A 12,351-nucleotide genomic window follows, 5' to 3' on the forward strand; every position below is an offset into this window, starting at 1 on the left:
ACCCATACCAAACGTCAGGGAGCAAGGCACTGAAAGAAAATTTCATTATCTATGGCTTAAAAGCTTCTAAGACAGAAATTATTATACCTTTTATAAGCAAAATGTCTCGTTTTGAGTACATTTTGTTTAAATTTCAGATTCTATGTGGCAATGGATAAAGGATAGCATAACAAAACTATGCACAGTTTCTGCTCAGTGCTTGGACATGCTACAAACAATGATAATTGACCACATTTTGAAGTTACCTTCCTGGAGACATGATTCGTTATTAACTGATATCAAAGAAAAAAAAGGAGAAAAAGGGAGAATTAAACCAGGATTGTAAAAGAAATTATATAGCTGAACAAGTCTACTCGCTGCATCAATTTTGTAGCTCTCTGGATTCATGGAAATGTAACCCTAAGCCTTAGTGGATTTTCTCCTTATGGAATTTTCTCAAATATTTGACAAGGAAGTGTAGGTAAGGTGAGCTAGAAAATTCAGCATCCTTCTTAGCATACCAACGTTCTACAAATCCATTGGTGATAGCTGTTTTGCTTTCCAAATTCATGGAGACCTAACCCTAACCCTAAGTAGATTGCTCTCCAATGGGATTTTTCCATGCATTTTACCAAGAAAGGTAGATAGCAATAGCACGTAGACTTATATACTTTACAGTGCTTAGTGAGCTAAGTGGTTTAGAGTCAGCCTATTGCCTCCAACAATGTGGATCATCATTTTACTGACCTCAGAAGGATGGAAGGCTGAGTCAACCTTGATAAGGCAGGATCTAAAAGTCAGAACCCTCCTAAGCATACAGATCTTCTACAAATTCATTCATGGAGGCCTAACCCTAACCCTAAGTGGACTTGCCCTCCAATGGGATTTTCTCGTATATTTTAATAGATAAATGTACCAGTAGATAAGGAGGCTCAAAAAGTCAGAGCCCTCCTAAGCATACTGTGCCTCTACAAATCCATTGGTGATGTCAATTTTACTTTCCAAATTCATGGAGACCTAACCCTAATCCTAAATGGATTGCCCCTTTGTTTTTTCCCCACATATATTTTACCAGAAAACATTAGATAGGGTGTCCTTGAAAAATCATTGCTCACCTAAATCATACTGACCTGCATCATACTGACCTGCTATGAATTCATTGGCAATGTCCATTTTGCTGTCCAAATTCATGGAGACCTAACCTTAACCTTAAGTGGATTTGCCTTCCAGTGGGATTTTCCCATATATTTTACCAGGAAACGTAGATAAGGCGGGCTTGAAAAGTAAGCTTCCTCCTTAACCATATTTTTGTGCTATAAATCCATTCATCATTTCTATTTTGCTCTCTGAATTCATAGAGACCCAACCCTAATTGGATTTGCCCTAAAATGGGATTTTCACATGTATTTTACCACAAAACCATAGAACTCAAAGAGAATGTACTTTTTTCACATGACTATCAGTTTTACACAAAAACAAACGACTTTTTCAGTCTTTCCAAATTTGTATCCCTATTAAAAATAAGGGTTGATAAATAAGCAAAATATAAGTAAATAGTGTAAAAACGCATGCTATAAGGAGCATGTTAGTATTATGTTTAGACATTCAGCTTGTAATCACGCAATCATATTAAATCCTGTAAAGATGGTAGGATTATAAAATTCGTCAGGATCTGATCAACATTGGCAGTAGAGCATAGGTGGAGAACAATGGCACTTTTATGACTTGTGGACTTCAACTCCCAGAATTCCCGAGCCAGTTGGCTCAAAAATTCTGGGAGTTGAAGTCCACAAGTCATGAATGGGCCATCATTCCCCACCCCTGCATTAGAGGGATGTGAGGATATTGTTAGTAACATCATTCCACACATATTACATTTAAAACCATGTTTTAAACAGGTGCATCCTGTCGTAATGATTTTGTTTTGTACCCACACATCACTAGCTGCAGGGAGTGGACCCAGAAGGAATATTTGTGTAAACATGACTTCCTTTTTCCACACAAAAGAATGCTCATGGATAACAGCATCTGTACACATCAGAATTTTGCCAGTTTCATTCTTTTCACATATGCCAAACCAGGGTTCATTGGAAACAGTACATACAGTGTAGCTTTAAGATTCTTTAAACTGCATTTTTCTTTCAGGTAACCAAGGCATTTCAGGTGTTATGGCTTAATTAGCTGATTAGAGTGGGACACTTTGAGCCTAGAATATTGAACCTTTTCACAATATTGTAATTTCTGAGATTGTGGATTTGTGGTTTTCATGAGCTGTAAGCCATAATCATCTCAATTATGATACATCACGGCTTGAACTATCTTGCTTTGCATGTAATGAGTCTATCTCATATATTAGTTTCACCTTTTAAGTTGGATTACTGAAATAAATGAACTTTTGCATGATATTCTAACTTTTTGAGTTTCACTTATATGTAACTACATCTACCTAACCATCCTCCTTTCCCCCACCTCAACCCAATTTAAACCCTACATCAGTCTAACCACTCTAAACTGATCTGCAGCTCATGAAATCTTATGCCTTTTGATGAAATTTATTAGAAAAGATGCTATCAGACTCTTGTTTTTTCTTCTTCTTTGCTTCTACCACATGGTATGTTGAGCTTAATATATATTTGCAAGCTTTTATCCAGGAATCATCCCAGCCAACCTTTCATATAGGCCAATTCAATGACTATGGATATAATATGGTTGTTTTACCATAATTTTGGGGGAATAGGATTATTATCCATCTTTCCCATTCAAGATACTACTACAGATAGTCATTGACTTACAGTTCATTTAGTGGCCATTCAAAATTAGAATGGCACTGAAAAAAATGACTTAGGACTCTTTTTCACACTTATGACTGTTTGCAGAAGCATCCCCATAGTCATGGGGTTAAAATTTGGGGATATATGATCCTGTTTTGCAACTTTCTGACAAGCAAAGTCAATGGGGAAGCCAGATTCACTTAACAACCATGTTACTAACTTAATAACTGCACCGATTCACTTAACAGCTGCGGCAAGAAAAGTCGTAACATTGGGCAAAATTCTCTTAACAAATGTCTCACTTAACAGAGTAAATTTTGGGCTCAGTTGTGGTCATAAGTTGAGGACTACCTGTATTGTGTTTCACTGCTTAATGAATATATGTGTACTGCAAAGCATGTTGAAATGGCATAGGAAGCTGCTTTATATGGAATCAAGCAATATTGCATTAACTTACCTTCGCTGATATTAATTGGCAATAGTTCTGCAGGAAATCAGCAGAATTCTTTTCCAAGATTGTCTGCAAATCCCTGGGATTGAACCTTTGAACTTCTGTGAACAGATCTGCTGTGTCTCATTGAGCCGTGGTTCCTCCTACTTATTACACCCAGAACTCTAAGAATTTTCTTCAAAGCAACTAATACTGAGACATGATATATGACGTTGAAAACTACCTTTGGTATTATTTTGGATGATGGCATCCATCCGCTCCTCCCATTTTTATTAACGCCCGATGAACCAATGATCGGAGTGCTTTGAACACAAACACACAACAAGGTGTTCTGACCTAGGCTTCCCAAGATCATGAAGCAGACTCCTCGTCCCAATAAAACCCCTTTTATTTAGGTTAAAGGGAATTCCTCTCCAGCAAAATCCCGGGAAACAGTCTTTCAGGAGATTTCACAACTAGAGACCTTTATCAGGCTTGGAGAGTTTCCAGGCTGATATTTTCCAAACGCCATGCTGTAGCAGCAATTACTTGGCAAGAAGTCAGGAACAGATCTTCACCCTAATGAATTGAACTAATTGTCTCCTGCAAACACCACTCCCCTTTTGCTCCTCTTTATTCCCTATGGGAGGGGCCATTCACCGTCCACTGGTGACCTTAATTCTGAGTCGACCCTTGTTCCTTAACTGTTCCCTTCTCCTGGCAGCTCTGCGCATGTGCACACTGGGAACAGGCTCCAGCTGTTCTTCTGCCCCACTGATCTCTGACTTCGAAGGCAGCTGATAACTATCAGATGGCCCTGGCTCCATCTCTGCCTTCGACACAGAGCATCGTCAGAGCCTTCCCCAGACTCCAGAAGAGGTCCATGTTCCTCCCCAACCTCCTCACTGTCCAATTCTGCTGCCAGCTTCACTGGCCGCTGACGGGCCACAACACAAGGGTGGTATAAATCAAAAAATAAAGCTGGGTCTAAGAGAGAGTAGTATAACTCAGATCCCCTTCCCCATTTTGTTGTAATCCAAACAATCCCCATTTAGACACGAAGTTCTTTTCTACTTTTCATTCACCATGGAAGCCAAGGGCAAGAGGAAGTAATGCAGCTCCGGAAACATTCGGCTTCTCACCGCACATAACATTTGTGTTGGAAAAGTTACCATATGGCAGAGGATGTGGGAAAGCAGTTCAGTATAATGAAACCCACAAAAATAAGTAGTTCCTTTTATTCTACTTCTGTAATTATAGCCTGAAATGTACACACTTCCTAAACTGCACAATATATATCATTTTACATCAACACCACAGGTTTAAAATGGGAAGCAAAGCAAGATATGCAGGCATTTGTTCAAGTGTGTTTTTGGGCTATTTGCATTTAGAAATGGAAAAATCTGCCTTCATAGGCAGAAATTTTGAAAGTTGTGTATTTTTTTTCCCCTTCAGAGCTGTTGTTTATGAGTTGGTATCAATGACAAGGCACAGATCATATGGAAGGACTTGCCTAAGCAGAGAAGGTATGCCACAAATATCTTCCTACAACACTCTTGCCCACTTGCCCATCCTTTTGTACTTCCAGAAGAACACCCATCTATCCATCCATCCGTCTGTCTGTCTATCATCTATCTCTATCATCGCTGTCATTTTTCTTTCTCTCTCATCTATCGAGCTATCTAGCTGTATCATCTGTCTGTCTGTCTGTCATCTCTGCCTCTCTATTATCTGCCTGCCTGCCTGCCTGCCTGCCTGCCTGCCTGCCTGCCTGCCTGCCTGCCTATCTATCTATCTATCTATCTATCTATCTATCTATCTATCTATCTATCTATCTATCTATCTATCTATCTATCTATCTATCATCTACTTATCTATCTCTATATCTATCTAATCTCTCTCTTTCTCTCTCTATCTCGTTCTCTATCTATCTATCTATCTATCATCTATGTATCATCTATCTATAAGCATATATCTATCAATCATATATTTATCATATATCTACCTATTTATCATCTATCATCTATCTATATCTATTATCTATCTATCATCTATCATCTATCAATAATCTATCTATCTATCTATCTATCTATCTATCTATCTATCTATCTATCTATCTATCTATCTATTTTTTTCTATCTCTCTATAAGTGTTGATGCTTTTGAACTTTGGTGTTGGAGAAGAAGCCTGTGAATCATCTGGACAGCCAAAAAACCCCAAACCAATAGAAAATTGAGCAAATCAACTCAGAGTTCTTTCTCGAAGCATAAATCACCAGGCTCAAAGTATTCTACTTTGGACCCATTATGCAAAGACTTCATTCTCTGGAGAGGGCTCTCATGCTGGGAAAAGTAGAAGAAATAAGAAGAGAGTAACCAGCAACAAGGTGGATGAACTCACGCTAGTGGTTGGTGCAATGCTGAAAGACCTGGAAGAGCCATTTATGGAAACATTGTCGTAGAGAAAATCTATTTTCATGGTGAAATTGATGGCACATAATCAGTCAATCAATTAACCTACTTCCGTACTTTGAATCTATGTGCTATACATGGAGGCAAAAGCAGGAGTGGGGAGGGAGGGATACCAGAAGGGAATCCAGATCTAGTTGGAGAAATAATGCCTCAGCACATCCTGAGGATAACAGGACTGAAGTTTTTATGCCATGGGGATATGTTACAATGTACATGGAAACAGGAGCCAAATCAACCATCCATTTCCCATTTTTCTCAAATTGCTCAGGAGGAAAATGTGCAGAGAGTCAACCCTTTGCTGTGTCAGGAAGTTCACATTTCATTTGCAATGTCATAGAGAACAAGTGGAGGAAAAAATTGGAGTCTTTCACCCAAGAAGGAACATCTAAATTACTACAGAATTGGGCGTGGTCTGTTTTCCTTGAAACACATGAAACAGCCATAGATAAGAGTGCATTTGCATTTACTTAAAGCAACTCCTTCAACTCCCTTTTCTATTTTCCCACATCACATCTAGAGTTTGGCTGAAAGACTTTGTACATTTAGCTTTAGATTTTAAATCCTGTATGGTAGAAGTATGATTTTTATAGGAGTATGTGTGTTTGTTGCGTTAAATCATATCCTTCTTGAGCTATTTATGAATGCAATTCATTATTTTTTACATTTTTAATATATTAGTTAATCCCCCCAAATGACACAGTTTGGATAATATTAGATCAGGGGTGTCAAAGTCAATTTCACTGAGGGCCACATCAGGGGGAGGGTTGGACTGGTGTGGTCGACTGGGTAGATATGGCCAGCTTTGTGGCCACTCCCCAAACTGCTGGCATGTTTCCTCTTCGCATTGGGTAGACCGGGCTGAAGCCATGCTGGCCTGATGTTTCCTCTTTGCATTGAGTAGACCAGGACTGCCCTGTGGGCCAGATCAGGCCACATCTGGTTGAATCCAGCCTGCGGGCCTTGAGTTTGACACCCCTGTCTAGATGATAGTGATGATGAAATGAATAAGGCTGATGTTCACTATCAATGTGTATTCATGTCCTTTTTATTTGAATGTTGTTACCTGGAAGTCATTTTCACCGTTATTAAGAAATTTCATGGAAGATCTATGAAGAATTTGAATTCCTTGGAGGAAATTCCTTGGAGACTTATGGTGTGAAATAAAATTCACACACAGTAAAATGTACATAAAATGTACACAACCTTACATTAGATATATTTTTTAAGAAAGGGCCCTCTACCTGCTGATATTTCATCCTTAAACTGATTTGTCTTTTTCAGCTTTTTTCAATCTCTATTCAGAAATTCTCAGTCTGTGGTCGGCTGTCACCTAGGAATGTGTTCCATCAAGAGTGCTGAACTACAACTCTTGAGACAATAAAAAGCAATCAAATTATTTTATCTACACATGCAGAGGCTTCCCAGGCATTTCATTAAGAAACTTTCACAACAGTTTCTTGAAACGGATATTCCCAGAATTCTCCGTCATTTAAAGCATCTTTCTAGGTATATCATTTTGGCATGTCTTTACCGGTGACACATATCTACTTGTAGCTACCAGACAATAAACATTGTCAAATTGACAGATCCAGAGAGATTCTGCATTGCGTTGTGAGTAGCAGGTCCTAAAACCTTGGAAAGCTTAACTTTGTTCATATACTTAAAATGTTTTAGTTTAATGAATAAAATCAAGAATGTGTATATACATGCATGCATGCATGTATGTGTCTATATAATAAAATTAACTTTGGGAAACTGAAAAAAATAGCAAAATATCCAGGAAGAGGGCAATGGCAAAATTACTTCCATTGTTACAAAGAAAAGTGCATGGATGCATTTCTCCATCCCGCCCCTCTCTCTCCCTCCTCTCTCCCTCCCTCCCTCCCTCCTCTTTCTCTCCCTTCCTCCTCCCTCCCTCCTCTCTCTCTCTTTCCCTCTTCCTCTGTCTCTTTGCCTTTCTCTCTTTCTTATGATATGTAGAAATCATTATTTGTACACCCTGTAACTATGATCTCTTTTGCCAGAAAATAATGATCGGATTGATTGCTATGCTAAAAAAATTGAACTATTAGCATTCTTCTTAGGCTGTTGGTAGTGGAGAATAGGACTGGTCCTCTCACAGCTATCCTGGCTGCTTTTCTGTCCTACCAATGGATTCCAGGAAGTAGCCCACAGGTGAAATTCTAGTGGGTTTCCCTCAGTTGGTCCATTCATCATTTCACCCATCTTTATTCCCTACAGAGTTAACTTGAGCTAACTGCTTTCTTTGAATTGCTGTTAGGTTGTCATATTTTGTGTTTGTCCATATCTCCTTGTTAACAATTCATCACTAATGTAGTTGGCAAAATATTTCAAAAGAATTTATTAATGAATTTAACTATACCTAGTCATCCTTTCATAAACATTAAATAATTCATGCACCGCTTAAATGCTAATAGTCTGCTGCAAACCCGCAAGCTGAAATGGCTACATTCAAGATGATTAGACTTTCATCTTTCACCAAAAAGAAAGAAAGCAAACATTCATTTGGTACATTGCTACTCACTGATGTGAGAGATGGGAATGGGAAGTCAAGTTAATTTAAACCTAATACTCTGAGTAGACAATCATCTCGATTTATGCATCCCTAAACCGTTTCCCTGAAATAATAAGGGGAAACAAATTAAGGGCTCTGCAATGCATGACCAAACCAAAATGGAACGCCCCAGAGTTTGCTATCTTTCAAGCAGTGCATCCTTTTGCAAAATTTTATTTATTTCTCTTGTGCATTTTAGCATTCTTTATAGCAGTCTTATCCCTGTGTTCGCACATGTTTCGAAACTTCAGTTTGAAAAATTCCCTAGCATCAAACCCCCCAGGAAAAAGCTTCCTACAGGTGACTAAGGGGCTAGGTCAGAGTTTCTCAACCTTCCCTTTTTTAAAGATAGTAGAAACTTCAGCGTCCAGGATTTCCCTAGCGAGCAATGCTGGCTGGGGAATTCTGGGAAGTGAAGTCCACACATCTTAAAGTGGCCAAGGTTGAGAAAGTTGATTAACTGGTGTGCCTCAGCCTTCCCGAGAAAGCAAAACAATCCTTAGCAAGTTACTCTGAGCTAGATGGACAAATAAGTTACTCTATAATAAGGCAGAGTCCTATAATCTGGAAAGTACAGGTAGACCTCTCTTTACAATCAATTGTTTAATGATCACTTAGAGTTAACAATGGCACCCCAAAAGTTATGACCGTTTGTCACATATACAGGGTAAGCCACCAGTATATGATAATAAGAGCAAACTCCACTCGCTTCTAGTATGAATGATGTTACCTAGTTTGGTAAAGAAACATTTGCAAGAAAACCATCAAGCTCAGAGAGCATCAAGGACCCCACAATTCAACCTTGAGCTACAAATATTCTCTTCTATCGATAAACACTTTTTGGTTAGAGGGACTCAGAGCCTGCCTTATATAAGATGGCTCCCAGTGGGTTTCATTCTAAATTTCGATATGATTTCTGTAAATAAGGAATGTAGAATTATAATGGCTGAGTATTTGATCCTTCATACATCAAAAAATACAAAGCTAAGGGATAAACAAATAAAAAACAGATTTGAAAAAAGAAAAGGCTCAAGAAATAAAAAGAGTGAAAGTTTAAGAAAGAGGAAAAGAAGGAAAACTGAAAAAGAATGACTTTCAACTTTATTTGGTACAGATATAAATAAAAAATATATATCAAACTCTTACTCTAAGATTAACATTTGTCTACATTATTTCCATAATCCCTTATTTAATCATCAAAGCCCAGATCAACTTTTAATTTCAGTTTCTCATAAAAAGTCCAGTAATGGTTCATATTGCTTTAATCACTATTTGTTAATGAAACCACAATCGATTTATTTAATTACACCAAACTCTAAATAAAACAGGAATGGAAAATCCTAACCTCTAGTTAGTTCTCAACTTTGGCAACTTCAAGGTGCATGGACTTCAATTCCTAGAATTCCCCAGGCAGCATGAAGTTCACCCATCTTAAACTTGCCAAGACTGAAAAACACTAATCTACAGATAGGGATTTTTTCCATTCCTCTTTTACTGGTTCCTACTTACTTAGGAGCAACGATAAATTTCCAACTCACCCCACAGTAATGATAAGGCAAAACTCCCGTTCCCAACTCACCCTAGAGCAGGGGTTTTGAGCCTGGAAAGCCTCCTGTACCAACCTGGAAGCCAAAATGGGACGTATGTGTGTGGGTCCACACGACACCCCTGCACCTTGTTTGGGGCCTGGAAGGCTTCCTGCACTAACCTGGAAGCCAAAATGCAGTGCATGAGGGACTAGTGGGAGCACCCCTGGTGGTGGGGTGGGGCCTGCCAGGGGCGCTCCCACTAGTCTCCTGTGGGCGGGGCTTGCCAGAGATGGGATTAGCCAGTTCTCTGAACTGGGCAAAAAGTTAATAATTGGTTCAGGTGAACCGGTGAGACCCGGCTGAATTCCACCTTTGCCCCCAGGTGTGTAAAGTCTATTAGACTTTTTCACTGTGTTAGAGAGAAGAGGTGGCCAGGATCAGAAGGAAGGCAAAATCCACAATAGGGTCACAGCCAATTTCAGGCAGGTACAGTTTTCTGCTGATGCAGGGATTGAAGGAGCTACTCAGCTGATTGAGAAATCAACTCAGCAATGCAAAATGGCCCTGATACTGCTCATATTCATTCACGGATCGCTGTACTCTATGGGGATTTCCGAGTCCTCTAGGCAGTTCAACTCAGCTTCCCCATCAAAAATCAAACAGAAATGAACAGCGGCTTTTTCGCTGTATGCATGCATGGCATGCATTTTCCCTTTGGCTACAGGGAACCCGATTCTTTGCAAGAGCCAATTTAATAACTTCTGCATCAATTTGATTTTTATTACAGGAGATGAATGCCAAGAGGATGGCCTGTTGGTTTATAACTGAGAAGGTAGAAATTAAATAGCTCACCTAGCGGTGATTAATTTGCCATTTTTAACTAAAATCAGATTTTTGCTACCAGTTTTAGTAGTCTTTCCCCACTAGCCACCTCTCTCTTCATGCGTGCACGCATGCACATTCACACACGCGTGCATACACACACACACACACACACACACACACACACACACACACACAGAGTTTTATATCGGACACAGGCGACTGATTTGGGGTTGCTGTTCATTTGAGTGTTAAAATTCAATTTACAGTTCCACAGATGTTCTGGGATCCTTTGAATTTAATGAAGATGACTCCAGAGGGATGAAAATGGACTTGGAGACCTTTAATGCCTTTGGAGATCAATGGGTTCTGGATGAAAACCATCCAGCTTGATCACAGCTTTGATTATGGCTCTTCCATTATCTCCTTTGCCCTCCTTGTTTCTTCTGCTGCTTGAAATGCAGCACGTGTCAGAAATCAGGAAGGGAGGGCCCTGGGGGAAGCACAATGTGTGTGTGTGTGTGTGTAAATGTTTTCCAGGAATATTTGCCTTCATTCACAGCAAAGCATTTGCCTTGCCTTGTTTCCAAATTGCCATGGTAAATGCACAATACATTTCACGGCACCTTTTTGCAAATATTTAATCAGCAGAAAAGAAACACGGTGCTATTTTTGATTCCATTACAGGCTTCAGATTAGAAATATTTGGTGAGGCAGTAATAATCATCATAATCTTTTCAGCAACAATAACAAAATGCCTGGTCTTAAAAGGAGAATCGGGCATGGATATTGTTCAGTATGATCTGTTGAAAGTGATTGGATGAATTCTGCCTGTTTTTATAAGGGCCGAGGGAAGAATATTCCATCCATTTCTCAAGGACAAGATTGATTCAACCGTAACAGAGAGCACAACGCTGCCACTGAAAAGGCCCCAGCAGAATTGCGCCTTCTGAGGTCTTTCTTGGGTGATTTAACTGAAGGCTGAAGAGCCAAGGAGATTGAGGAGATGATGGTATATGGGTTGTCCTCATTTAGTGGCCATAATTGGGACCAGCAGCTTGCCCATTAAGTGGAATGTTTGCTATGTGAAACTACGTCAATATTTAAAATCTCACCTCAGCTTTCCTTTGCTTCAAAAATCTGCAAAGGTCATAAATGTGACGATTAGTCGTGGAGTTAGTTTTTCAGCACTGTTGTAACTGCAAACCAAGGCAGTTGCTAAAGAAGGACAGCCTGTAATAAAGACAGAACACCCACATACATTTCTTGGTCACCTTGTACCGGTAGTCCTCAGGTTATGACAAAAATTGGGACTGGAATTTCTGATACTAATCGATACGGTCATAAAGACCATTGTTATGTGACTGCATTATTTAGCAACAGTAAAGTCCTGGTTGTCATAATAATCCCAGGACTATGAGGGTCTAAGTGGGAAGAGGTGGGAGTCCCAGGCAAGGAGCTGGGGGTAAGGGGAGTAAACTGATGCTTGGGGAAGGGGGCTACCATGACCAGGTACCATGGTGTGTGGAAGGTGCATGTATGCTGGGTGGATTGTAACAGGCAGGCATTATGAAATGTGGACAGTTTGATGAGAACCATGGTATGGAGCACACAGGCCAATGGAGACCATGGATGGGTGCTTCTCAGTGTAGTTGGGCCAGTAGGGACCACAGGTTTGCAGGGGCCACAAGCAGGTGCTACAGAGTGTAGGTGGGCCACCATGGCTCATCAATGGGTGGGAGTGCTGTGGAATACAGGACTCCTTGGGAGCCCA

The sequence above is a fragment of the Pseudonaja textilis genome, chromosome 1 (genome assembly GCF_049901715.1).
Source record: "Pseudonaja textilis isolate UNSWEBS1 chromosome 1, rPseTex1.2, whole genome shotgun sequence".
Lineage (NCBI taxonomy): Eukaryota > Metazoa > Chordata > Lepidosauria > Squamata > Elapidae > Pseudonaja > Pseudonaja textilis.